This window comes from Balaenoptera borealis, assembly GCF_965194805.1.
Source record: "Balaenoptera borealis genome assembly, chromosome: 15".
Lineage (NCBI taxonomy): Eukaryota > Metazoa > Chordata > Mammalia > Artiodactyla > Balaenopteridae > Balaenoptera > Balaenoptera borealis.
In genome coordinates, this window is record NC_138871.1 from 16375921 (window position 1) to 16400259 (window position 24339).

Consider the following 24339-nt stretch of genomic DNA (forward strand, 5'->3'; position numbering starts at 1 on the left):
CATCATAAAAAATATCATTGAATTTCATTCATTATTTTTTAAAAATTACACAAGATGAAATGTCAACATTGAAGATCAGGTTGAGAAAAACGTGTGAATTTTGTTAAACTTATAAAATTTAAATGATTTCCTTTGCTTCAGTTATCTTAGAACACCTCAGTTTCTCATGAAATTTTAACCTTTAGCAAATTACAAGGTAAAAAAAAAAAAAAAAAGAGACTGAATTTTCTTTAGAATGGACTGGATTTCCAATTAAGATTATGGATTTTTAATCACACTATGTAATTACTCAGCAATATTCATTCAAAATGATGCTCTGGGAATGACAATTTGGGGAATAAAAATTGTTTTGAAAACAAACCTAGAGTCTGATTTTAGGATACACTAGCTTAAAAGCTAATATTGAATAGAAATATTTCAGTCTCATGTAATGACTTGAAAGACATTTTATTTTCCAAGAAAAATGAAATAAAGATCTTCAAAGAATAAATTCTAGAAACATTTGTGGATGGAACCTCGGGGCATGCTGGGAGAGTGCAGAGAAATTTACAGAACTATGTTTTATGTCTTATCTGAATGCTGTAAGGATTATAATAGGCAAAATGTATCTCTCTCTAATTCAATATTTATGTGTTTTGTGTTTTCTTGTGTATTGGAATCATAGGAGATAAATATCAGTACAAGTTTGAAGAAGAATATTGTGGTACATTTTTCTCAGATATACTTTGAAAAAGCTAAGCAATAATTGCATTTTATTCTAGAAGCCTAACACATTTACAAAATTATCTTGGTATTTTGGCAAATTTGATAATCTTATAGCTATGCTTTTATCTTTTGTTATAAATAATGTAGAAAATAATTTTGACATATAATTTTTAAGACCTGATAGGCACTGTCAATTCTTCAGTTAAGTATCAAAATTGCGTATTAATTCCAGTGGGTATAGCTCTGATTCTTAACCTATGGTCTTATCATCCCTAGATTGGCTTATGAATTTCTGAAGCTGTATGAATTTTTTCCCCAATATTTCACTTTTATAAGATTCTTAAAGGATTCTATTATCTTATCACCCTTGCAATTAGCCCACTGCAACCAGTTATTATAGCATGCTACTTGTTATAAGGCAGGATAGTGGTATGAATTTACTGCTCATGTTCTTCTCAACTTGAAGAATTCTACTTTATTCAAATTCTTCCCATCTTTAAAATCTCAGTTAGACTACTCTATTTTTCTTGAGAATTCTTTTCCCAGTTGAGCTAAGTTTGGCCAAAGTGGGTACTCTGTATTCTTAATAATCATTTGAATTATTATCCATTTTGTACAATAAACATATAGATCAGTTTTTGTTGAAATTTCTATCTGATTTTTGATGTTCATTTCTTTTGTTATTTTTTATATTTTGTCCTGCACATCTAGAATATAAGAAACATGAGATTAGAATCTTCATGACAATCAAATAGTAGCTGCTAAATAAATGCTTAATGACTATTTAAAAATATTTGTTGTTTTTTACAATTAAACAGCACATTCATATCTTGTTCTTTCAAAGTGTGACATATTTTGACAAAGATACTGTATAGGCAAGGTGTACCAAGAAAGGCTAGTAATTTTGCAAATCTTTAAATAGACCTTAATTATTTGTTCAATACTTATTTATGAGTCTGAGCACCTACTAGCCCAGTCTATTAACCATAGTACTTTTTAAAACTGAACTCCTGAAGAGGAGTTCTGGTAAAAGATAATGTTTTACCCATCATGTGAAATTTCCAGATATGATTTAGTACCCTTAAGAAACTGGCATTCTAGGCCATCTGATGGCCTGCTTTCTAATTTGGCTTAAAACCTATATGGGTTAAATCAATAAGGGTGAAGTGAGATTAGACTTCAACTAATCTGTCATCCAGAGGGCAGTTCTCGGTTGCCAATATAGTCATTGGTGGCCAATTCCATAGAGAGGTCCTGGAAATCCTTTCAATGAAGAACCCAAGCCATGAAGCAAAGAGCAAGGGCCAAGCAAATTTGGTGATTCTCCAGGAATCAAACACAAACTCAGAGACACAGGTCTCAGAGAGCTCTAATGGGTTTTGTTGAAAACACATTTGCTGTCTGCCAGCTTTTATTGGTCTTGCTCCAGGCACTATAGCATCATAATATAACCCTGTGGCCTTTGATATTTTCAGTATATAATGAACTGTCTTCCAGGTATCAGAGATTTAAAAGACATCTACTTAATTCACTGAAAATCTCAGAACACAAAGTGCATATCTTAACTAATGTTGTTTAATTGTTTAAGAAATATGTTAAGTGCCTATCCATATCAATCACTGTGTGAAGTGCTAGATAAATAAAAAGTAATGCTCAGTTCCTTCTCTTAAGAAGCTTGTAGTTTAGAGGGGTGGCAGATAAATTATACAGAATTACATAGCCGTGTTGTAAGTGCTATGATATAAGCCAATAGAAGGAGAACACATAAGAAGGAAGACAAACCCAGTTATAGGGAGAACACAGTACCCGCGCCCCCCACAAAAAAACTCCCAGTAAATATGACATTATCTAATGAAAGAAATGCCAAGGAATTTGCTCTTTATTAACTTATAATGAACTTAATTTATTGTCTTTTACACTTTAAATCTTTCCTATGAAGGCAAAACCTAGGAAACAAAATAGTAATTGGAGAAGCCTGATTTGGGCTCATTCTGGGATGATTTACAATGCGAAGGAGGATTCTTCTGCATCCTGAGAAGCTCATGTTTCTCTGGAGGAATTTCAGCCTTGGGCACTTAGGGTAGAGTGACAACGAAAAGACCAAAGAGATAGGATGCTGAGCCCTGTTTCTGCATCAGTCAGGGGGTGCTAACTTTCATCTATTTATTATAGTGAAGTCTGATATAAAATTTCAGTGAGGGTAAGTTACGTTGTAGGTGGTAAAAAATAAATTTCAAAGGCTCTGATGAAAATAGCAGAGAAAACTCTTACTGCTATAACTATTTTCTACTTAACATTTCCAGGTCTGAGCTCTTTAGCTTGTATCAAGGTCCTAGATAACTTGGCTTCTACCTGCCCTTTCTGGATTATCTCTCACAATCTTACATTTCACCAATCCATTACCCCAAACACTTGAGAGTTTCTTATATTTCTTTATTTTTCAGGTGTCTGGGTATTATGAATTTTCATATTTTAAAGCTTATCAAATACTTTAAAATAAATTCTGCTTTTGCTGGCCTGCATGGAGAATTAGAGCCTGTTTAGTATTTATATTAATTTACCCACATTTTGTTCTGCTTGTTTTTCACAAAAAAAAGTTAAAATTAATCTGATTCGAGATACAACTGTGACATTTAACATTTTATATGAGCCAGGATATGTATCTTGCAAAGAACTGTCTCCTTTTCTTTTTTGTTTGTTTGTTTTAATTTATTTTACTGAAGTACAGTTGATTTACAATGTTGTGGTAATTTCTCCTGTACAGCAAAGTGATTCAGTTATACATATATATATACATTCCTTTTTAAAAAATTTTTGTTTTCTTTTTGGTCTCACTGCATGGCATGGGGGATCCTAGTTCCCCGACCAGGGATCGAACCCATGGCCCCTGTAGTGGAAGTACAGAGTCCTAACCACTGGACTGCCAGGGAAGTCCCTATGCATTCTTTTTCATATTCTTTTCCATTATAGTTTATCACAGGATATTGATATAGTTCCCTGTGCTATACAGTAGGACCTTATTGTTTAAACCTGAGTATTTTTATGCTAGTTTGTTTTTTTAATTGACATATAACTGACATATAAAATTATATTATTTTCAAGTGTACATGATAATGAATCAATATTCATATATACTGTGAAATAATCACCACAATAAGTCTAGTTAACATCCATCACCACAAATAGTCACAATTTTTTTCTTGTGATAAGAACATTTAAGATATACCCTCAGCAACTTTCTAATACACAATAAGTATTATTAACTATAGTCACCCTGCTGTATTATTACATCTCCAGGACTTATTTATTTTATAACTGGAAGTTTGTACCTTTTGACCCCCTTCACCCTTTTCTTTTTGGTCAAACTTCGTGGCATGTGGAACTTCCCCAACCAGGGATCGAACCTGCATGCCCTGCAATGGAAACATGGAGTCGTAACCACTGGACCACCAGGGAAGCCCCTTTATCTCCCTTTCTACTCACAGAATTTAGAGTTTAGGGTTAGCTTTTGCCTCACCATTTAATACTGAAATACTATTACTAGTGTTTCAAAATTCCTGAGGTAAGCATACAGAGAAACTCGGCATTGAGACTCATGACACTAGTGTAAAGGATGATCATTAATTATTATATTTTGGGTGACTGTACCAGTCAACTAGTGTACAACTTTTGGAGGAGTAGATTTCCAGGAAATAATTTCATTTTTCTGTCTTTCAAAATTATCCTGGTAGAGAATATCACACACAATTTTTATGCAGCGCACTTTAAATGAAAAAGTGCAAAATCTAAAAAGGAATAACATTTCCTTCAAATACAATCTACATCAAAATAAGAGTCAAAATTATTCAGAAAGTTACAACATTTCAAGTGATAAAAATGGGAAATGTTAGCATGTATTCTATCAAAGTTTATGGTATTCTATCAAAGTTTATTGTGATATAATTGGGAAATTAATCAGGGAATGAACATTTCTAGGAAATAAGAGAGCTGAGTGATAATTCTCCCACACAAATTGCAGTCAGGAAGCAATTAAGCAGCATTACTCACAATGCCCATTATATAGAAATAACTCAAATATCTATGACAGACAAATGGATAAAGAAAATGGGGTATATACTTATGATGGAATATTATTCAGCCTTAAAAATTAAGGAAATTCTACCATTTGCAACAATATACATGGGCCTGGATGACATGACGTTAAGTAAAATAACTCAGTTACAGAAGGACAAATACCACGTGATCTCACTCGATGTAGAATCTAAAATAGTCAAACTCATAGAAGCAGAGAATAGAATGGTGTTTTCCAGGGGATGTGGAAAGCGGGAAATTGGTAGTTGTTTGAGACATATAAGCTTACAGTTATACTAGATGAATAAGTTCTAGAGATCTTCTGTACAACCTAGTGTCTATAGTTAACAATATGGTGTTTTGCACTAAAACATTTGTTAAGAGGGTAGATCTCATAATGTGTTCTTACCAAACACACACGCAACAGTAAGAGGACACAAGAAAATCTTTTGGAGGTGATAGGTATGATTATTACCTTGATGATGATGATATCTCAGTGTATGCATATGTTCAAACTCATCAAAATGTATACATTATGTGCAATTTTTTGGCTCTATACCTCAATAAAACAAAAGAAAAAGAAGAAGTAGGACTGAAATGGCAGTGTGTGTTTCTTCACAGATCTGTTTCTCAGTAAAACAACTTGTAACGGTTGAATAGTATCCTCCCCAAATACATGTCAACTCAAAACATTCGAATGTGACCTTCTTTGGGAATAGGGTCCTTGCAGATGTAATCGAGTTCAATATCTTGAGATGAGATCACCTAAATCCAATGATTGGTGTTCTTATTAAGAGAGGTCACTCACACAGGCACAGAGAAGATGGCCATGTGAAGACAGAGGCAGTGGTTAGAGTTATGTTGCCACAAACCAGAAATGCCAAGAGCCACCAGAAGCTGGAAAGAGTAAGGAATGATTGTCCTGCAGAGCCTTCAGAGAGAGCATGGCCCTCCTAACTCCTTGATTTTACACTTCTGGTCTCCAAATCTGTGAGAGAATACATTTCTGTTGTTTTATGCCTCCCAGTTTATAGAAATTTGTTATGGCAACATTTCAAAACTAATAAAAAACCATAACTGGGAAAAAGTATTAAAAAATAAAAATCTCTGTATATTGTACTAAAGGCATAGAAAAAAATAAAGAAACATTTACTCAAGAAAATCCACTAAATATAAATAATAAAATGGAGGTACTGTAGCCCTTGAGTCCATGACCTGCTTCCACCCCCATCCCTAGGTCTTCTTGGCAGAAGCTACATCCTGGGTGATTGTGGCCAAGAGGATGGGGCTTCAAACTTCTCACCAATCAGACAAGAGATGCGGACAAGGTCTGTGATACAGACTGTGGTATATCTAACCACTCCCATGAGATCAACTACCATGTATACACTGTTATCTTCAAAATCTATGTGCACAGCACATGTAAAAATAACCATTCAGCAAAGAGGAAAGTGAGCAAATAAAGAAAAAAGGAAGTAATCTTATTTGAACTAACAGATATTGCAGAAAAGATTGTGAGAGATGAGAAAATTTGAGAGATGAAGTGTCTTGTCTAAAAACTCAACAAGTAAGGAGCATTAGTTGTTGTACTCAGACATAGACTCTGGGAGTATAAACTTTTGTTCTTGAGGTTACTGTCAATTACTTGAATAGCTGGTGTTTCAGGACTTTCCTTACTAGATTAGTTGCACCCTTAAGAAAGAAGTGAGTTTATGTATTTGAAAATATAATCCAACAGTGCTGCAAAATTAATGGTGCACTTTATGTAATCTCACTTTTAAGTGCTTAAGTATCCTAAGCTAATTCCTTCATTATGTGCTAAATCTGAATTGATCTTTAAAGAGATAAACTCTTTTTTCCTGATCTGGAGTTTTATTCTGTAAAGTGCAACATAAAACCATTTCCTCTTATTACTATTGCTTGTCAAAAAGCCAAGTCTAAGACCCAGAGGGACTGAGTGATGAAAAAATTAAACTCTATGGAGGAAAGAAATGGAGTGCACTGGGGAAATTATGACCAACTTTGGCCAGCTGAAAGCAGAAAAAAAGTATTTTGTATACTTAAAGGAGAAAAGGGAAGGAATTCTCAAGAAAGTATAAGGACACAGGTAGAAAGAGAGTAGAAGTAGCTCCAAAGACATTATTATGTTGTAAATTTCTATAAATATATAATTTTTATAGAAAGTTTAATTTATACATACCCTTTATTTAATTGTAATTGACAATGATTTCATATTGCTCTCTTTTTCAAAAAGTAAAGTGTTATTTGTCCAAGCTATTTTTAAAATTCCAGTGTATTCATATTTCTCTCTCCATAATAATGTTACCAAGAAGTATTAAAAAATCCGCTATCTGTAAAAAACATGTACAATGGTAATTATAGGTTTAAAATACTTGGCAGACTTTCCCCATCCTATCTAACAATAGAATATTATGCTGGGTTCTACTATTTGTCAATTTCATTATATATGGCAAACATCTTTATTGACTGTAAAGCAATAATTGTCATGGACTTGAATGAACAAAGACCTTTTACCTTCATTTACCTTACAATTTATTTTATCTATTTGCCTTGCCATTATTTTTGGCAATACCATCAACCGGAACATTTGCTTGCAAGCCATTTCTTTAATTATTTTCAAATGAAAAATCACTAATGCATCACAGCGAGCCATTTCTTGTAAATTTATTAAATGTACTTGGAGTTTTTTAAAGTTTAATTGACGGGCACGTCCTCGTGCTGCGCGCGCCCGGCGTCCCGAGCGTTCTTCCTCGGCTTCCAGAGGTTCCGTGACTAGCAGGGAACGCTGGTGGGAGACCGGCGTACCACGGAGAGAATCCGAAGAGACCTATATGGAAGCCACCTGCTATGTGTAAGCTACCTTACGGAAAGACTCAAATGGCAAAGAATTGATTGAGACTTCCAGCCAACAACCACTGAGGAACTGACCTCCTCAGTCCGCCAGCTTGTGAGGACCTGGCTCCTGCCAACAACAGCCGTGTGGATGAAAGGCTCTTGGTGCTCCAGCCAGGCATCAGGGCTGGGCCTCTGAGGTGGGAGAGCCAACTTCAGGACACTGGTCCACAAGAGACCTCCCAGCTCCACGTAATACCAAATGGCGAAAATCTCTCAGAGATCTCCATCTCAACATCAAGACCCAGCTCCACTCAACGACCAGCAAGCTACAGTGCTGCACACCCTATGCCAAACAACTAGCAAGACAGGAACACAGCCCCATCCATTAGCAGAGAGGCTGCCTAAAATCATAATAAGGCCACAGACACCCCAAAACACACCACCAGACGTGGACGTGCCCACCAGAAAGACAAGATCCAACCTCATCCACCAGAACACAGGCACTAGTCCCCTCCACCAGGAAGCCTACACAACCCACTGAACCAACCTTAGCCACTGGGGACAGATACCAAAAACAACAGGAACTACGCACCTGCAGCCTGTGAAAAGGAGACCTTAAAGTTTAATTAATGAATTGTGTTTCCACCTCAAATACAAACTAGGAAAATATTATCTGAGGTTGACTATAATTAATAAAATCCACAAGAAGAGAGAGTATTACTTATTCATTGATGGGCCTGCCTCTGGCATCTACAAAATTCTTATTACATATGTGTTGAATAAATAAGCTCTAATGATAATTCCCACAATGGAAGTTAGGATAATCTGAATCATTGTTCAAATTGTCACAGTGCTACAGAGAAACGAACACTGTAAAATTTGTTTGGTTGATAAAAGGAGAATCAGAGGAAATGTAGGAAAAATATAGAAAAAATCAGAAAAAACTGCAGCTTAGCAGTCCCTTCAAATACAAAATTCAAATTTAGCAAAATCTTTACATTTTTATCCTTTATATAAATAAAATTCTTTAAAGAATATCCTACAGAATACTAAAGAATGTTTAGTAATTCTCCACAGCAGGAGGGTGGGTGAGTGAGAATATATATCTTCTTAGTCAAAATATTTTGTGACGTATGCCCATTATCCTTTGGATATTTTTAATGCATGTTAATGTATATAATTGTAGTCGATTTAAAATGTCTTTAATAAATAAAGTTATTAAGTATAATATAGTTCCATATTGCTCATGGTTTCTTTTTTTTTCAAAATTAGAATCTTTTTGGAAATAGAATACTTGGGAACAGAGAAAGATGTAAAGATCCCTAGATGTGAAAAAACACAAATAACATTTACATTGACTTTGAAAGAGGGATAACATTTTCCAGGCAGACATGATCAGTAGAATGTTAGACAATCTTGTTTTAAAAAAGCCCACACATAGGCATAGAGCCATGACAGATGTTGAAAGCCTGTAGTATTAACAAAGTGGGAATGTGTTGGTTTAGCAAACTTAGAGGAAAGGGATGGCTCAATTAAGAGTGGAGAGATAGGTAGGGCCAAGATTTTGAAATGTACTGTCTGCTACTTTGAGGAATTAAGGCTAATTTGTAGACATATAGAAGATGGAAATAGTTATATATGTAGGGTCAACATATTTGGTTTAGTGAAAATAATTAGTAGCAGTACTAAGGGAATAAATGTGAAGATGTTCAGTAAATAGTTGAAAATGTTGGCTTGAATCTCAGGAGTGAGTATTATCCTATGATCAATTTTAATTGAAGGCTTTGTAGTGGATACCTTTTGGTTTATATCCTGAATAAGACAAGAACTAAGATTAGAACCCTAGGTTACAAACATTTAATGAGAAGCTAGAAAAAAAAAAAAAAAAGAGAGAGATAGAAGAAGAAAATCATATGGAGTGGTGAAGAAAAATTACAAAAAATAAACAATATGACTATGATCAAGAATGGAAAAGAAATAAAAATTTATCACATGTAGGCAAGCAGGGAATCCCTGGCAACTGTATTAAGAAGCATATCAAAGCACTCAGAAGGTAGAAAATATAGAAGTAATCAGGAAAAAACTAAATGTTTTTTGTTTAATAAATGCTTGAAGTATAGTATAAACAGGTAGCTTTATAAATCACTGCAACATAAAAACTGCTCTGAAACCATTACTCAGATCAAGAAATAGAATCACCAGAATCTGAAATGTCCCTCTTCCCAGTCAGTATCCCCACCCTGCCCTCAAAAAGTAAGTGCAATGAGACATCCAACATCTAGCGTATTTTTGAACTTTATTTAAATAGAATCATATAGTATACATTCTTTTTTGTCTTCTTTCAGTCAATATTTTGTAACCAATCTATTATCCTTATTGTTTCATGTAGTTATTTTCACTAACTTATTGTTTTCTAGTATTCTAATGTATATATATATATATATATATATATATATATATATATATACACATATACATATACATATATATATATATACTACAGATTATTCATGCATTATATTTTTGTGGTAATTTGCATTGTTTTCTCTTTGGGCTATTATGGATAATTTTGCTGCAACTATTTTTGTACAAGTCTTTTGGTACACATATGTTTGCTGTGTGTTCAAGTATATACTTAGCAGTAGAATTGGTAGAACAGAAGGAATGCATACATTATGCTTTAGTATCCACTGCAAAAAAAGTTACCAAAATCATACCAATTTACATGCCTACTAGCAATGTATGAAAATTCCTCTTGCTGTACATTTTTGTCAAAGTTTGGTATTGTCAGCCTGTATTGTCAGTTGACAATACACACGTTTTGTTTCTGGGTGCTGTGTTTTGTGGCAATGATCTGTATGTCTGTCTTTATGCAAGCATCATATTGTTTTGGTTACTGCGGCTTTGTAATGTATTTTGAAAGCAGGAAGTTTGATGTCTCCAGTATATTTCATGTTAAGTGTTCCTAGTAATATAAAATAAAATAAGAATAAGAATAAGAGTAAATAAACACAATAAGATGAATTAACCAAAAACAAAAAAATAGAGAGGACAGATTTTTTTTTATTCACGGGAAGACTTTGGGAGGATTGATAGATCAGAAGGAAAAGTTTATAATAGAATTGACAAGTTGTAATGTTAAAAAAAAAAATGTAGTTTGTAAGGCACAGGCATGGCTAACTAGGAAATGTAGCTGAGAGAGAGGTTGGATAGGATGAGGCCCTCAAAGTGAAGACTCAAAATAAACGAAAGCCAATTTAAGGACATAGAAAAGTGGCAAACGTTAGCAAAGTGAGGTTAAAAATTGAAGAGCAGAATTTATGAATTTCCTTAACAGAAGATTTCTAATATTATTTGTTCTACTGAAGACAAAGTCCAGAGAATAGACGTGAGCGTATAACTCAAGGGGCGTAATTTTTATTTTATTGGTGTTTCTTTCTCTTAGGGAAAGAACAGTTAATATAGCAATCTCTTACTTTGAGCCTTTTCAATATATAAAATATGATTAACAAAAATAAGATAAAAAACAAAGATATAAGTAGGGCACAATCTTGTAGATACTACATTCTGCTTTCTTTTTTCTTATGCACCTTAATTTATTCCCAAATAACGACATTTGAATAAATTGTATGACTGATTAGCAAGTTAAGATATTTAGCTAAAGAAGCAGGTACTAATGAAAACCTGGGACTTTTAAGTAAAATTTTGAGTACAAGTTTTAGAATGAGCAAATGCAGAATAAGAAGAATAATTTTAAACATAATAATGATTCTCATGTTAATAAGAATGATTGGAGAACATTATGGCCAGGCCTCTCATCATCATAAGTGTAAGTAATTTAAAATAATTATTATTTATTTGCTCTCCCATGTTAATTATTCATTGGGTTACTTTTCTAATTAAAAAGGCAAACAACTTTAAAAAAAAAACTGGTCTTTTGCTTTTTTTTTTCTCTTGGCTAATCAAAAGGGAGATATTCTGAATAGGGTTACGGATTGGAATTATTAGCTTATAAAAGATCCAGATTGTCAGAAACAGCATAAACAGACATAAATATGAATCTGGATAGACTTACCCCATCTGTATCACAGTTGAGATGGCTCAAATTTGTAATATTGATTTACATACTGAAATTTAAAATTTTTCTAGCACCTTTTCTGAGTCCATACATTAATTTAATGAATATACACCCATAACATCTTTTGTCAACAGAAATTTTAAACAGAGGTAGAAACAACAATGAAAACTCGAAAATTTATATCAGAAGTCAATATATTTCTATGAACACTTACAAAATATTTACTATTTTACTAGAGCCTTGACCACTGGCCCCATAAAATTAGCAAGAAAAAGGAGATTCAATTCTACACAGAAAGAAGAATCAACCAAATCTACTTATGTTCAAGCAGTGAGAAAACCTGTATTCCTAAAACAAGAATATATTGCATTCTGAGCATCTATAGGTTTTCTTGAATATTTTTATAATATTTTGATTAAGCCCACATGGAAATATATAGCATATGTATTCCAAATTTATAGTAGGATGAAAAATGGCAACAGAATGAATTAAACTGAGAACAACAACAACAAAAAAAACTATTAAAATAGTCCTCCAAATTCTTAAATGGTTTATTCACCAATATTTATTATTAATCACTATTTATTTATTTATTTATTTATTTATTTATTTATTTATTTATGGCTGTGTTGGGTCTTCGTTTCTGTGCGAGGGCTTTCTCTAGTTGCGGCAAGTGGGGGCCACTCTTCATCGCGGTGCACGGGCCTCTCACTGTCGCAGGCTCTCTTGTTGTGGAGCACAGGCTCCAGACGCACAGGCTCAGTAATTGTGGCTCACGGGCCTAATTGCTCCACGGCATGTGAGATCTTCCCAGACCAGGGCTCGAACCCGTGTCCCCTGCATTGGCAGGCAGATTCTCAACCACTGTGCCACCAGGGAAGCCCCTATTAATCACTATTAATCACATGTTTCTTCAACTGTATGTGGACATAATTTTGAGAAGGAAAATTACCTCTGTATTTAATAAAAAAATTGTATAAGCTTTCTTGGTTTACAGATAAGCAAAATTTTTCAGTCTTAAGAAAACTGATTTCAGCAATGCCTTTGCCAACATATTCTATAGTATCTTTTCAGAGAAATTGAAGAAATGTGATCTGATTGGTTTTGCTGGAAGTTGGATTATAACTGGTTAAACCATTGTATCTATGGAGGTCCTGGTGACTCAGTGGTAAAGGATGAATACCTGACTTAACCTGATATCTCAGTGGCTGTATCCAACTCATTTGGGTATGAAAACCTGAAGATCCAAGGAGAGGCTGGATCTCCTAGTAATAGAAATCAAGTAGATCTTGTTTTTTTGAATTTGAGCTTTGAAAAACCTCACTCTTTTCTCAAGAACTTTCTCCATTAGAGAATAGTTCACCATAAGCCCAGTTCAGATCCACAGGGAGTAGTTTGTGGCACACTTTGAGATCTTCAGTGTGTTCCTGACTCAGTTGCAGATCTCACCCCATTCCTAGTCCCATGATGATGTAGAATAACTATGCTCTGTGCCCTAAATTTTAAAAATGCCATGCACTGATTTACAATATTTTATGTATTTTTATAATTATAAAGCACCTTTAAAATAAAATCAGATATGTGAGAGATGGAGATGAAAGGAGAAAGAGGGGAAGAGAAAGGGAAGAAAGGAAAAGAATAAGGTAGATGGAAGGAGAAAGTGGTGGGTAAGGAAGGACTAAGCTAATGAACAAAGGAACCAATGGATGAGCAAACATGGCTTGAACCCATAAATGTTTGTTGGCTTAAAGGAAAGGAGGAAGAAATTAATGTGGGAGAAAGAGAAACAAAACTAACATTCATTGACTCTTTAGTATGTAATAGTCACTGTACTAAGCAATTTCACTTATTGTATATGAAATTCAATCTCTACATCTTCCTTGCGAGATAACTATTTTTCATGTAATAAAACTGAGATTCTCTACCTGGTCTGTCAGAATCTGAACCTCAGGATCTTTATACTGAAAATCTCAAAGCAAGAAATGAACTGTCCCCACTGAAAAACTACACAGCAAGCTTTTCTAATCCTTAAACTTTTCCACCACACTAACTATATATGAAGACATATGCTTGGCAATTACGAGGCTGACATTTTCTCTTTACCATTTTTATTGCCCTTATGTCATTGCTCAGTTATAATTTCCATAACATCGGTCAAAAATGCAAAGAATCTATGTGGTGTCTTAAATGTGTAATTTCACATACCTAATCAATATTCCAGCCATGCTAATATTTAATAGTGAGGCAGAGAAGACAACAATATTGATACACATCCTTCCCTCCTAGACAGATTTTCTGTCTAAATTTGTATGTCCAATAAAGCTGAAAGGAAGAAAGGGAGAAATTACACATTTGGTGATCAGGAAAATAATAAAAATCAAGTCTCTCCTCTGAGAGAGAGCCAGATCCAACTCCTATAAATCTGTCTCTGAGAAGAACACTAATGCCCCCTGCTGCACTATTACTGGACAGAATTCGGATTAGTTCCTAGAAAATTTTGAGGAAAAACAAAATGGTTGATAATTTTGTTGTTTAAAAAACATCCGAAAATAAACCAAATTTATAAGATGTAGAGAATTCAATTTTATATCATTAAAACACTGATATGTTTCATGATGGAAAACTTATCAATGGATCACACACACAGAAATATCACTATATCCAGTTTATAATTTTTGCAAATGCTAATGAGAAATAAAGAATTGAAATGTATTTAAGTCATAAAAAGTGATTTTAAAAGGGGAGGGGGAAGGTGTTGACTTAAGTAACTTCAAAAATGAGTGTAATCTATAAGACTAAAGGGAAAAGGAATTGCACATAAGCACTGTACTTCAGGTGATAAAGTTGTTTTCCACAGAGGCACAGGTTCACAATTCTGATACTGTTACACATGTATACTAGGATTGAACAATTAAGTAAAGAGAGCCAGAAGTCTCACTCTTGGAATGGAAATTTACAGATAAACAAGTGGAGGAGGCTAGAATGATCCATGTGGTAATGAATTAGAGTTGGAGATGCCAGAATGAACTCATGTTTAGCTTAATATGGACATAGATAATTATATATATATCTATATATAGATTTTTGTGTGTACGTGAGTAGTATACAAACATATATTTCCTTGCTCTGTCAACTGAAGGGGCTAAAAATGACACTCTGTTAACTATGAGCACATTTATTCATATCTTGATTTCTAATAACATTCTCCAATAAAAAGAATCAGAGATACCCATAATGATGGCTGATTCCATAGACAAGATGAAAAGATGAGGCTGAAAAATCTTATAGTGCCAGAAATAAAGTGCTCAAAAAACCCCACAAAAACCCAAAACCCCACAAAAATCCCCACCATATTGAAGATGGTATGTCAAAGGGACACTAGAGCCAATTGAAAGAGTTCCCAATGGACAAAGATGGAACCGCTCGATCAAAATAATTTAAAAATCAAGTTGTATTGGATTATAATACAAATTAATCTAAATACCTATGAAGCCATTAATTTTTAATAAATTAATAGATGCAGAGGAGCAAACAAATCTCCCATGCCGAAGAATTCTGAATAATTTATGTAGATACTCTGCCCTCAAGAAGAGGGAGTATGATTCCCATTCCTTAAGTGTGAGTACTTCCAGAGAGTATGGTATGAAAAGGGAGAAAGAGAGTAACTTTACAGAGGAGAAACCGGACACAGACTACTTTAGCCAGGTAATCAAGGCACTCCCAGACCATGGCTCAGAGGAGCTAGAGCTGGTTCACAGGCTACTGCTGGGTCCACAGCTGGTACCCAAGGTCTGTCTGCCTATTACCCAGTGAACAGGTGGGCAAGACTCCTCCCAGGTATATGATGTATGGTGCTGGATCCCACAACCCCAAGAGAGGTGCTTTTGTTTGTGGATGGATGCTGAATTTCTGTTGTTGAAAGGAGAGACAACACAAGGAGCATTTTATGCTGCCAGGATGCTGATGTCACTCTGAAGGCAAAACTGGTTTTCAAACTGTGATCTGGTGGCATCAAGATTAATAGACCTACTTAGGATTAGCCATAAGTATGAGAAATATTAAGGGAAAAATATCTGTACCATCCACCCTAGTACTTAAAGTAACATTTTTATTTGTTTACCATACCAAATAAGGTTTAAATATATATATATATACATATATTATGTATATAATAAATATATAAATATGAAAAATATGTTAGCCACAGAGGTAAAAAGGAGGCAGGGAGAGGAAAGAGACAGAGACAGAGAGCAAGGGAAAGAGAGAGAGAGACTGAAAATTCAGTTGGTAGCAAGGGGAGGGAGTATCAACAAAGCTTTTTGCAGCACAATTGCCATATTTCTGTACACTTCACTGCATTTCAGTGGAAGCAACTCTTCTTGGTTTGAGAAAACTTGACCTTATATATCTTTTTCAGCCAATTTCAGCAAATTGCTTGCTATGTGATATAAGATGAGCTTCTCCAATAGTACTCTGCGAAGTAGTCCCTCAGGCAGTTTGGAGTTGAATATACTGAAGAAAATGTATGTCCTTACCTTACACATCCATGGGAAATGCGAGGGTATTAAGGTCTCTGAGAAGCCTTTCCAGAAAGAAAGTTTTAAAACTTTCTTTGTACTAGCATTTCTCAAACTTACTTTATCATTGGTACTTTTTTTGTTTTTGTTTTTGTTTTAATTTTTTTTTATTTATTTATTTTTGCCTGTGTTGGGTCTTCGTTTCTGTGCGAGGACTTTCTCTAGTTGCGGCGAGCGGGGGTGGGGGGGCACTCTTCATCGCGGTGCGCGGGCCTCTCACTATCACGGCCTCTCTTGTTGTGGAGCACAGGCTCCAGACGCGCAGGCTCAGTAGTTGTGGCTCACGGGCCCAGTTGCTCCGCGGCATGTGGGACCTTCCCAGACCAGGGCTCGAACCCATGTCCCCTGCATTGGCAGGCAGATTCTCAACCACTGCGCCAGCAGGGAAGCCCGGTACTTAATTTTTTTAGTATGAATAACTTTTAACCTGAATATCATGCTTTCATAAACTCAATATTAGATCAGCAATCTCTCTGAGCCTATAGCACAGAGATAAAATAACCATATTCCTGTCCACATGCAGTGACAGTTTGATAATATAATAGGAGGGTTCATTATAAATTATAATATTTATGTAAATAAAATTACTGTTATATTCATGAATAATTATTTTTAAAATATTTCATTTCCTATTCTTTCTTTGTGGAGGCAGAATAGTGAGTTGGCAGAGGGTTCAGCCTTTGTTTTAAAGATGAGTAAATAGTCTTAAAATAATTAAATGCCTTACCTAAGACCTCACAGCAGCAGCTAGCTGAATTGAAATGATAAGTCAGATCTCCTGACACTTGGAACAGAATACTATTTATTTTCCTACTCTGCCTCCATATGGTCACATGTCAAACAATTCATGCATAGAGCTGCTGGGGTGAGAGCTCTGGAAGCATTGTAAGACTAACTCTGTAAAATATTGAATAGGAGAAAATTAGGAGAGAATAGTAATTTAAAATTCAATTTTGATATCCATACATAGTATATTATACTTAGAGATGAATGCAACATATTTAAAACATTTTTAATCCCAAGTAGTTTAAAAGAAAAGCATATGTTCTTGAATGAATGAACCACAGTCATTTGAAAATTTGTACCACTTCATACGGTCAGGGAAAAAAGTCTGTATTAATGAGATGTTTCTAGAGGTGCCTAGACTACAACACTGATGTTTACTTTTTGGCACTGATCTCCAATTATTAATATATAATTCAAAAATGTGTTTTACCTGTCCCCCATTCGTTATATTTTATCTTTTTTTAAAATTCTATCTTTCCTTCAACCTTCTTATTTTATTTCTTTTGTTGTTCATGGTCACCTCTGTTGAAGCAAGTTCCCGGTGAAAAGAAAGAGAGTTTGGCTAAAAGGGAAATGGCACTGGCAAATGATTCTGCTCTAGTCCTGAATGTGTTTGCAAAGTGATCATTTCAAAGTGACATTGTTAGGTAGTCAGACATTAGCAACAAGGAGGCGACAGTGGCGAAAAGACAAGTGGGAGTAGCCGAGTTACACCCCAACCATCTGGGCACTCCCCCCGACACCACCCAGAACGGGCGAAACTATGGTCGTGTGGTGGACAAACTTATCCTGGCAAAGAAAGGGCCAGAAACGCGAGGGACAGGCATCTAACCTATAGTAAAACCAAACTCATTATACTATCCTTATAATAAAATCTACATGTGGTCTTGCACCCTACCCCCGCCCCGTGAGCTTTTCTTACGAACCAAGGGTGAGAGCATGTGCAATAGCGAACTTGTTACATAGCTCAGGACTGTCAATTAAATAATGAACCCCTGTCACTCAACCAGCCTCCCCGCAAAATGCTCCTTAAAAATGCCCTTAAGCCTCTACAGGAATGCTGCTTTCAGTTTTCAGAAACAGCCCACTCTCCCTCTCTGAGAGTGTACCTATGCTTAAATAAACTTCGCTTTGCTCTTACGCCTGAAGTGGTAGTCTGCAATTCTTTGCTTGCTCTCCTGAGGACCGAGACTGCTGGTTCGCGTCTTCCATTGACCTCCTCGGTTGAAGCTATTTTGACACAAGGCGCTCCAACCCGGTAACACCGCGAGAGACATTTAAGGTACAGACACAAGCAGATGAAAAAGAGGTCGCTTTGGGGAGGCTAAAAAATGTTGGTATTTTTGAAGATCAAACAGTATTTTCATGGATTTCTCTCAAACTCAGACACTATTTCTGAGATAGAGAAACTAGTCAAAGAAGCTCAAGGGCCAAAATCAAGGCTTAAAATTTAAAAAAAAAAATATTTATTTTCATTACTGTTAGCTGTGTATCCAGGTATTTTAATGTTTAATCATTAAGAAAATAATGATTAAAATCAGGATTGCTGTAGAAAATTTTCCTAATTGTGTGAACACCACTGCGGCTTGATTAACAACTTTAGTCTGTGGGTCTAAGAACTGAACTGAAAGATGCGTCTGTACTTAACACATCAGAAGTGAATTAAAACAAAAACAAAAACAAAACAAGTCCAAAAACCAAAACTCATGGCTTAACCTTAAGCAGAATTTCTATTGTAGCCTCACTGAGTACAAAATGGAGGCGTCCTTTCTACAGGGACTTGAAAACTTCTCTATACCAGAAAGTCATTTCCATAAGAGGTACTTCATTGGTGTAAATATTTATCCCTTTCTCCTCTGCCTCCACATCTTCTCCCCTCTATGGAGAACCCTCCGGCAGCTTCCTACACAGACTCATGTAACAGGTTTCCTGGTGATGGGGAGCCCAGCTGGTATAAAACACCAGCCCCTGCACATTTAAAGTGTATTTGCATTTAATTTCAGCTTTTAAACAGTGAAGTTGGGGATTTAGTCAGTAACTTACTGGTCTGGGGATCTCATCTAAGTTTCTAGAGAGCAGTAATGACTATAATGATAATCTTAATAGCCACTGTAGTGCCTTACATAGTGAGTAATCGGCACTTTAATGAAGATTATAAGCCAGTATGAGTTTTTGAAGTATTTATTGATATGTAGCTTATTTGGCTTAAGTCTGGGATATTTCTATTCAGTAAAGGCAAGTGATGCTGAGCAACGGTTAATCCCAGGAGGAAAAACCTGAAAAGATGAAACAACTGATTTATCTGTTCCCTGAAAGTCCCTGGGGACACCTTCTGTTCAAGATTATACAAATGGACCTTGTTTGGATTCCTATGCAATTTTCTCTTTCACTTACTGACAACTTGCTTAATTTCCTGATTTGCTTCACAACCTGTTGCAAGCATCTTGAATCACCTCTTATTACCTTTTCTATCCCCATACTCACTTCCACTGATTCTTTCTATTTGTCCATTTGAGAAACTCAGGGACTTCTCTCTGCTATCTTATTCTGCAGTGGATGAACATATGCCATTAACATTCTTCTAGAAAGGATCATAAAGTCCTGTACTAAATACCAGTGCCCGGTTGTAGTATCAGACTCCTTTCTGAAAGAGTTCAGATTATAGTCCAAACATCTCTGAGTAGTGGGTTGAAGTTTAGTATCATTTCAACAGCTTCCAATATGTAAATATGACTTGCCATTCTGAAGATCTTTTAAGAAAGCCAACTCAGTAGGAAAGTTCTCTCTGAAAGCTTTTCATGGATATGCGTATTTTTAAGATCAAGGATTAAAAATAATTCTACATTCCATGTCTATAAAGTGTTTAATCACAACAAAGCTGCCTAAAACACCCATTCATTTATCAAGACCTTGTTGCTATGTCCATTGTTAGGGGAGAAGCTGATAACTCATTTACATCTCTGGTTCAAAGGGGAAGTGTGCCTTTTGCAGGGTTTCTCACAACAAAATCCATGCTCTGCAGATTCCCAAGCTCTGTCATAGGTCCCTGAATCTGAATATAAGGGAGTCACGGTTGAGAAACAACATTTTGAACAATTACTCAGAGATGTTTCAGTGTGGTATAAAATTTTGGGGCTACTGATAAATGCATGGTCCTGAGAACAAAATACTTTCTTGATTTTATTTCAATAAATGGTATGCATTGATTAATTTAAGCAGCAGTTTTAACATTTGTTTAATATGTTAAACTACATGAATATTGATCTGCTTCAAATTATTGTCACTCTCTGATACAAAGTAAGCTTGGTGATGTGGGCAGAAACAAGAAGTTCTTTCATTTCTTCTTTCTGTCTGCCCTGGGCTTCAGTCCATTGGGCATTTCTAGCATATGGAAAGCAGAAAAATTGCCCCTCTGTTGGTTGGTATCAGCTTTTGAGACAGCTAAAGTCCTGTCTCCTGGTCAGTACCCTTCCCCTCTTGGTACCTCTTTTTCTGTATCCATCTAGTCTCTCTGAAACAATCACTGCAGAACTTAGAGAGGAGATGGGTGAAGTAACTGTGGGAGGGTTAGGCTACCACAGAGAGTGACCACAGGCAGAACTCATGAACACTTGAGACCTAATAGCAGTGCCAGTGGACTGTATCTTTCATCATACTCGATTCCGGTATTCCAGAGCTTCACATGCTGGACGTCCAGTTAGAAATTGTGCCCATCAATCCACTGATGCAGTAAAAGAAGCTTTCTAAGAATGAGGATACTCAGTGCTGACATGTATTCAAATGAAATGTCTCTTCCAGTTCATTTGTATATACAATTCTAAAATGGCACAGATCCAATCACCCTTATCTTAAAAGCCTCAGGGCAAATGATTCTTGAAATTCAATTTTTTCAGAGGTTAGGAAGTCAAGATAATTTGCAGCATCCAAAACAAATATTTTATTATTTCTGCAGCAAAATCTATGGATATTTCATATACTAGAACAAATCAAGTGTATAATTAGCCTCTGAGAAAGTGGAAAAAAAGAAGCATCTCACATCCAGAAGCTGTGTGGCATTCATAGCTAGACCACGCTCTTCTCCTATTATCCTACCTAAGCAACTTCACAGAACACCAACCTCAGACAAGGTTACTCTGATTCTGTGATAAAGTGCAGAAAACATGGCCACTTCTTAATTTTGTCTAAGCACAAATAAAAACATTGCCAAACATTCACTTTCTGGGGTAAAATGAGTGAGTGCTACTTCTTTACCAATTGTGTTTTGGTAAAGCTTCATTCTCACTGTAGCCTGCCCTTCCTATAGATAAAATTTATTGAGATACCCAATCAAAGAATTGCCCCAGTCTTCTGATAGCATCCAATATAGAGCTCGCCCCACTTCCTTAGACTCTCTTCAACATCACCCATGCAAAGCCCAAGACCAGTAAGTAGTTATTTCTAATATCTGCTTACTGAGATAACCCAGGGTGCTTCATGGTGTGTGTTCTGTACTGAGTAATAAACACAATTTGCTCAACTTCAGGTGTGTTCCTAACAGTTTTCAATGGAAGGCCTTGGCACCTCATATTGTGTCAGTTCAGGTCATCTTTTGATACTAAATGAGTTCAAGTAAATCAGGTTTTGTCATTAAATGAGTTATGAAAGAGACTTTTAAGTTTAAAGATATTTAGGCTTTTAGAATTCCAGATAAGGCCTTGCACACACCTGATAGTATATTTGGAAACAATTTGACAATATGTGTCTAGAGCTTTAAAAATGTGCACATGTGGATCCATAGTATCTTAAGGGAAAATGTCAAATTTTTTTTATCGGAGTAGAGTTGCTTTACAATATTGTGTTAGTTTCTACTGTACAGCAAAGTGAATCATCTATATGTATACATATATCCCCTCTTTTTTGGATTTCCTTCTCATTTAGGTCACCACAGAGCACTGAGTAGAGTTCCCTGTGCTATACAGTAGGTTCTCCTTAGTTATTTACTTTATACATAGTATCAATAGTGTATATATGTCAATCCCAATCTCCCAATTCATCTCACCCCCCATTTCCCCCTTGGTGTCCACACGTTTGTTCTTTACGTCTGTGTCTCTATTTCTGCTTTGTAAATAAGATAGTCTATACCAATTGTTTCAGTTTCCACATATATGCATTAATATACGATATTTGTTTTCCTCTTTCTGACTTACTCCACTCTGTAAGACAGTCTCTAGGTCCATCCATGTCTCTACAAATGACCCAATTTCATTCCTTTTTATGGCTGAGTAATATTCCATTGTATATATGTACCACATCTTCTTTATCCATTCCTCTGTTGATGGACACTTAGGTTGCATCACTAATTATTAGAGAAATGCAAATCAAAACTACAATGAGGTATCTCCTCACACCAGTCAGAATGGCCAACATCAAAAAATCTACAAACAATGAATGCTGGAGAGGGTGTGGAGAAAAGGGAACCCTCATGCATTGTTGGTGGTAATGTAATTGATACAGCCACTATGGAGAACAGTATGGAGATTCCTTAAAAAACTAAAAATAGAACTACCATATGACCTAGCAATCCCACTACTGGGCATATACCCAGAGAAATCCATAATTCAAAAAGACACATGCACCCCAGTGTTCATTGCAGCATTATTTACAAGAGCCAGAACATGGAAAATGTCAAATTTAAATTATTTCTTTTGGCATGGTTTATGACAGCAGAAATGTAGAAATAAAAGTGGATATTTATGGCATGGGTCTTGGCAGTAACTTTTTGGATATGACACCTAAAGTACAAGCAACAAGATCAAAAATAAGTAAGTGGGATGACATTGAACTAAAAAGCTTCTGCACAGCAAAAGAAACAATCAACAAAATGAAAAGGCAGCTTATGGAATGAAAGAATATGTTTGTAAATCCTATATCTGATAAGGCCTTAATATCTAAAATAGATAAAGAACTCATACAACTAAATAGCAAAAAAATCCCAATAATCCAATTTCAAAAAGGGCAAAGGACATAAATAGACATTTTCCCAAAGAAGGTATTCAAATGGCCAATAAGTACATGAAAAGGTGATCAATATCACTAATCATTAGGGAAATGCAAATGGAAACCACAAGGAGATTTCATCCCACACATGTTAGAAAGACTATCATCAAAAGACAGGAGATAAAGAGTGTTATGAGGATGTGGAGAAAAGGGAACCCTTGTTCACTGTTGGTGGGAATGCAAAATTTGTATAGCCACTATGGAAAACAGGGTGAAGTTTCCTCAAAAAATTAAAAATAGAACTACCATATGATCCAGCAATTTCACTTCTGGGTATTTATCTGAAGGAAATAAGAACACTAACTTGAAACATATATGCACCCCCAAGTTCATTGAAACATTATTTACAATAGCCAAGACATAGAAACAATCTGTGTGTCCACTGACAGATGGATAGACAAAGATAATATATATTTATATGTAATGGAATACTATTTAGTCATGAAAAAGAAGGATATCCTACCATTTGCAAACAACATGAATGGACCTTGAGGGCTTTATGCTAATTGAAATGTCAGACACAGAAAGACAAATACTGTATGATATCAATTATATGTGGAATTTAAAAGCAAAGCAAACTCATAGAAAAAGATATCAGATTTGTAATTGCTAAAGGCAGGGGTAAGGAATGGGGGAATTGGGTAAAAGTGGTAAAAAGGTACAAAATTTCAGTTGTAAAATAAAGAAATATTGTGATGTAATGTACCGCATAGTGACTTACTTTTTAGCTATATGAGGTGATGGATGTTAACTAAACTTAATGTTGTAATCTTTCTCAATATATACACATGCCAAGTTATTATGTGCTATACCTTAAATTATACAGTGTTGTATGTGAATTGTATCTCAGTAAAATTGAAAGAAAAATATTTCTTAAAAGTAGATATCCAAAAATGTAATTATGTATTCACAAAAAAGATTATTATGCAGCCACAAAAATGATGTTTAAAAGAGTTCTGATGAACTCTTATGATATAATGTGAGTCAAAGTAAAAGACAAAGTTGGATACACAACATGATCTCATGGAAATTTACCAAATGAAGACAATGGTCAATTTTGATTGATTTGTATATTTTCTTTACTTCTTCAAAATTCTCTTCTAGACTTTTACATTTTTTCTGAGATCACTATGAGCATGAATTAGTCTTTTGGAGAGACAAACATTGCTCATGTATATTTGGTAACCATTATGTTGGTTGCAATCTCTCTGGAGGCCAAATGAGTAATAG